Below are 6036 nucleotides of genomic sequence, written 5' to 3'. Positions count from 1 at the left end.
CATATACTCTAGTACTAATAGAAGGTCTAAATACTGGCCCTGATTCTTCTCCACTTATCCTCAAATTAACAACAATATGAACAATAACAGGGATACCCATTGATTTACCCACTTTTCTTTCCTTAAATTGACAGACACACCCAACAATTTCAGCAGAGGAAGTAAACTTGGTCACACTCCTCACACTCCTCAACCAGTATGACACTGAGTTATGGGACTTCATTAATTTGTCTACAGTCCCTTTATAAATAAACCTGAACAAAAACACAAATTCTTCCATGAAAAGAACTATAAAACCAAGTCTTGAAACAAAATGTGTGACCTACTCTCCGCCGGCCAGACAAGTAGACAATCCCCAATTAGTCCCCAAGGAAATAAGAGATTATTTATATATGGGGCTGCTGATACAGTATTAAGAATAGAGAGTAGGAGTCTATGCTTAAACTTATTTTTTTTTTCATGAAAAATCATATATTTAACATGGAGACTGTGTCAGAGAATTAAATAGAAGCTATAATTTTATTACTTTGCTTTTTCCCCTTTTACAGTGGTTTTAGGGAATTATAATTTCCTCAATTCCTTTTTCCCCCAAAAGTAATAGATTTATATTAAAAATGAAAAAAAAAAGGTGTGAAAGGTTATATTTTTCTCCCGTTGGTGCCACCATTTTGTTGCTACTGAGGGACTATAGAAGAGGTGGCTACTACTGTTTCATTAAACCACGGTCTCTGTGAAGTTCAGCTGCAGAACATGTGTTCTGCTTTTCTTTTGAAAATGTGCTCCATTAAAACCACATTCTTTTGCCAGTCCAAATTCATGAAAGTCTACATGTCTCTGCTCGAATTATCCAAATTCTGCCTCTGAGGCAAAGGATGTAAGTGAAAATGATGATGCCACACAGCACAACGTTGAGAGATGCCAGTTGCCTATGGCTGACTGAGAGTCAGCAACTGTGCTGGCTGAGGGAAGAGGCAAGCAGATGACAATGGCCAGAACACAGCTGTGTGGAGTCAGCACTCCTAGGCGGGTGCCTGGTAGAGTCTGAAGGAGTCTTTAGATATTTTACGGGCCTTAAACCTGGAAATGACATCCTTTGTTCTTCAGTTGAATCAGGGATTGAGATCTGATTAAGAATTTTTAAGATAGGGGCGCCTGGGGTGGCTCAGTGGGTTAAAGCCTCTGCCTTTGGCTAGGTCATGATCTCAGGGTCCTGGGATTGAGGCCCCCGTCTGGCTCTCTGCTCTGCAGGGAGCCTACTTCTCCTCTGTCTCTGCCTGTTGCTCTGCCTACTTGTGATCTCTCTCTCTGTGTCAAAGAAATAAATAAAATCTTAAAAAAAAAGAATTATTAAGATAAACCATGACATAGTAATAATAGGCTAATACAATTATAATATAATAATAATATAATAAAATCATTTGTCCCTATTCTACATAATCTTTCTAATTCCCCAGAATGAATGGGAAGAGAAGAAACTCTCATGTCTAATCATTTGTAATTTAGAACAAATCATAACTTCTTGAAGATAGAGGTCCTAAGTTACTGGAAACTCACAGAAGACACAATGAGACAGCATCTGGACTATTTCCTCAAAGAGACATTACACAGGTAAAATAAATCTGAGTACTCTTTGCAAAGTTTATAACTTTGTCTATAACATGTTTGGTTGATAGTGTGTGGTGGCAGTGTTGGAAGATGGGCAGGAAATGAAAGAGAAAAGAGAGATTGCTATCAGATTGCAGGCTTTTCTCTTGAAAAATTTGCAATTTTTTCTGGGAAGTCAGAAAAATTTTGGAAAAGGGAAATGATATGATCTAAACTATAGTTCAGGATCCTACTGTTGTGCAAAGACAAATAAAGTACTAGCAGTATTTCACTCAAATGGGGGCACTCATTTTTGCAAGCAGCACAGTAAATGTCTAAGGCAGCCCGGCTTGATAAACCTGAGCACGACTGAAAGTAAGGAAAACATCAAAAAGTTACATGTAGATCCCATGCGAAGAGAGGATTAAATTTTCAAAGGAAAACAAAAGGTTCTAAAAGCTCTGATCTAAGGAATGATTTTAGAATTGGCCGCCTCACAATGTTCAGGAGATCAGTTAATGCAACTCCCCCAAGAGAGCTCAGAATGGACAGTCTCTGAGGAGCTTTGGAAATTTCACCCTTCAGAGGGAACCAGGTAGAGGAGACTGTCTCCCTGTACATGTGGACATAAGTGATAGCAAATTCGCAAAGTCACCTAGGCAGTGTATTTTCACATTCTGCAAGCTTAACAACTAGTAAAAATACAAAGTTTAAAGACAATGCTTCTTCAAAGCCACATGTAATTGTTAAACATTTATGTAAGCAGGGAACGGAGTAGGCCACCTGGCAATTTTACAAGGTGAAAAAATACTTTCCTCAAAATGACAGTTTTTGCTTCCACTTCCCTGGTGTGAGAGTTCACTAATTATTTGCTGCTGTAAGTGAGTTTCATGGTATTAAGGAACTGTCTGAACTTAAATTATTATTGTTCATGTTAGGACTTTTCAAAATCATCTCTGAAGTGTTTGTAATTTCAAACACATTTATTAGGCCACTGTAAAACATTAAATTTATTCATGAGACTATACGTATCGGCTCAGTAATCTTTAATCCTAGATGAAAAAGCCAAAAAATCATATAAGAGAAGTTCATCTTACAAGTGGATAATGACTTGAAAAGAAGTAATTTCAAAGATGTTCAAGAAGACTAACATCTACAAAAAAGTCAGAAATTCTAACTAAAACAGAGTCACAACACTTCTAAATATAAAATGTTTAAACCAAGGCTGATCTTTGAAATAAATGGCACGATTTTAAAAAATTAGTAAACAAGCCACAAAGTGGATTTCTAAAGTTATTAAAAGTGCTCTAAATTCCAGCCATGAGAGTTAAAAACAGGATGGTAATAAATCTTGGATAGTTCAAATTGTCCCAGTGTAATTAACAGTTTTTGCTTTCACTGTCAAAGGTATTCCGGCTTAGATAATAAATTATATGAGCACCCTAGTCATAATACATCCCTGAAAATTATCTTGATTATCCAGGAAATGAAATGTAGTTGAGAAAAAAGGCTTATAAATATTCATTTTCAATAAAAGTGGAAATTTTAAAAATGTATGTATTTTATCATAAGCTGACCAAAATCCCCAGCAAATACATGTAATCATAATTTGACATTTCTTATTTACAAATAAATACATTTAATGTTATAAAATTAGTTTAAGGATAACTTAGCTGCTTCTTAAAAGTTTAATATGCTGAAATTAGCACATTTTTCATTAACTATATCTTGTCTCTGCTGTTATAATTTTGTACCAGTTTTCTTTTGTGTGTTCCATAGATTTTCATTCCCCCCAATCTCATCCTATAAATTAAAAAATTAAAACAGAATGTTTTTAAAGTATTCAGCTAGATTTTTATTTCTTCAAGTAGTCTGTTAATCTATTTCTATAGATTATCAATAATTTTATAGTTATTTATATATTTATACTTAGCACTATGTTTGTTTAATTTTTGACTACTGATTTTTTTTTCCATTGTTGTCCCGTCTTTCAATTCTTTTCTTTTTTTTTTTTTTTTTTTAAAGAGTTCATTTTTAAGTAATCTCTCCTCCCAGCATGGAGCTCAAATTTAAAGCCCTGAGATTAAGAGTCACATGCCCCACCAACTGAGCCAGCCTGGTGCCCTCTGCCTTCTATTGTATTGAGAAAGTTTCCACATTTACTTCCTTCAGATAATTTTGAAGTAGCAGAATTGATTTTTATAATCTCCTGAATGCCATTTTAAACATAACCAGTGTAACCTAACAAGTGTATATTACTTGTAGCATGTTTATTTCCAAAATTCCCTGTCCTCAGATTCATCTATTTACATGTTATAAAGTGTTGGGTTTTTTTACTTTTTTAAAAAATCAAACTCAATAACAACAATTTTGTTATTAAACAGTAAGATTTACTAATATTTAATCATTTACTTTTTTTTTTGCATTTCTTTCATAACATTCTCCTAAAAGAAATTATTTTAAAATTATATAGTGTGTTTTTAAGCTTTAAAATCTTCATGTACTCTAAAACTACCTTTATTTTGCTTTCACTTTGAATGATATGTCCACTTTCACCTTGAATGATATGTCCACTAAATTTTAAACTTGAAGTTGACTATTATTTACCCTCAGTACTTCCAAGATACCATCATTGACAATACAAAGTATGTTGTGTATTTTTTGGGGAGGGGGCTGTTTATAGTATACTTTATTGACGGTACATGACAAGGTAGGGATCCCCAAACGCCTCCCCTTCTTCAGGGGTCTGGGATGAAAACAGTGGAGTTTAGGAGATTTTCAGTGTTCTGGGGAATAAATTAGGACAAGGATTCCCCAGCAGCTGAGGGCCTCTCTCTTCTTCTTCCTCTGGCTAGGGCTGGTTGTCCAGGGGGCTCTTACATCTTGGAGGTTATGTGGACCATACACCACCCAGTTGCTGTAGCCAAATTCATGGTCATACCAGGAAATGAGCTTGACAAAGTGGTCATTGAGAGCAATGCCAGCCCCCGCATTGAAGGTAGAAGAGTGGGTGTCACTGTTAAAGTCACAGGAGACAACCTGGTCCTCAGTCTACCCCAAGAAGCCTTTGAGGGGGCCCTCTGATGCCTGCTTCACCACCTTCTTGATGTCATCATATTTGGCAGCTTTCTCCAGGCAGCAGGTCAGATCCACAACAGACACATTGGTGGTAGGGATGGAAGGCTAGGCCAGTGAACTTCCCATTCAGCTCAGGGATGACTTTGCCTACAATCTTGGCCACACCAGTGGAAGCGGGGATGATGTTCTGGGCAGCCCCTCAGCCATCATGCCACAGCTTCCCAGAGGGGCAGTCCATAGTCTTCTGGGTGGCAGTGATGGCATGGTAGGTGGTCATGAGTCCCTCCATGATGCCAAAGTTGTCATGGATGACCTTGACCAGAGAAGCCAAGCAGTTGATGATACAGGAGGCATTGTTGACAATCTTGAGGGAGTTGTCATACTTCTCATCATTCACACCCATCACAAACATGGGGGCATCAGCAAAAGGAGCGGAGACAATGATCCTCTTGGCCCCGCCCTTCAAGTGAGCTCCAGGCTTCTCCAGGATGGTGAAGACCCCAGTGGACTCCACAACATACTCAGCACCAGCATCGCACCATTTGATGTTGGTGGGATCTTGCTCCTGGAAGATGGAGATGGACTTTCCATTGATGACAAGCTTCCCGTTCTCAGCCTTGACTGTGCCGTAGAATTTGCCATGGATAGAATCATACTGGAATATGTAGGCCACATAGTTGAGATCAATGAAAGGGTCATTGATGACGACAATATCCACTTTGCCAGAATTAAAGCAGTCCTGGTGACCAGGCACCAAATACAACCAAATCCGTTCACCCCAACTTTCACCATTCTGTCTTGGGCACAAGGCTGGCACTGCACCTGAAGATGCAGCTTTTGAACAGGGAAGAGAAGAGAGCCTGTTGTGTATTTTTGAAGATGAATTTTGCCACTTAATCTTTTAATCTTCATTATTTTTCAGTTTCACTCTGATATGACCAGATAAAAGATTATATCATATATATACATATATATATGTATATATATTTTCCCTGCTTGTGACTTGCTTTAAATTTTATATCTTAGGAAACTATCATTTCTGGAACCATCTTGCTTATTCTCCTTCAAATGTTGACGATTTTTTTTTTAAGATTTTATTTATTTATTTGACAGAGAGAAATCACAAGTAGATGGAGAGGCAGGCAGAGAGAGAGAGAGGGAAGCAGGCTCCCTGCTGAGCAGAGAGCCCGATGCGGGGCTCGATCCCAGGACCCTGAGATCATGACCCGAGCCGAAGGCAGCGGCTCAACCCACTGAGCCACCCAGGCACCCCCGATGTTATTTTTTTTTAATTTGAATATCTTTTATATCTTTTGTGGGAATTCTGAAACAAGGCATGAAGTTGCATATATAAAAATTTCTTTATGCTGGTTT

At 37.7% G+C, this 6036-nt stretch overlaps 1 pseudogene; it reads right to left on the bottom strand.

The window, feature by feature from the left end:
- Nucleotides 1–4635: 4635 nt before the first annotated feature.
- On the bottom strand, nt 4636–5454 carry LOC132014487 (glyceraldehyde-3-phosphate dehydrogenase-like; annotated as a pseudogene).
- Between the last annotated feature and the right edge of the window lie 582 nt (nt 5455–6036).

This window comes from Mustela nigripes, chromosome 1, assembly GCF_022355385.1.
Source record: "Mustela nigripes isolate SB6536 chromosome 1, MUSNIG.SB6536, whole genome shotgun sequence".
In the NCBI taxonomy this organism is placed as follows: Eukaryota; Metazoa; Chordata; class Mammalia; order Carnivora; family Mustelidae; genus Mustela; species Mustela nigripes.
Note: the sequence above shows the minus strand (reverse complement) of the source record. Positions and strands in the feature narration are given on the sequence as shown.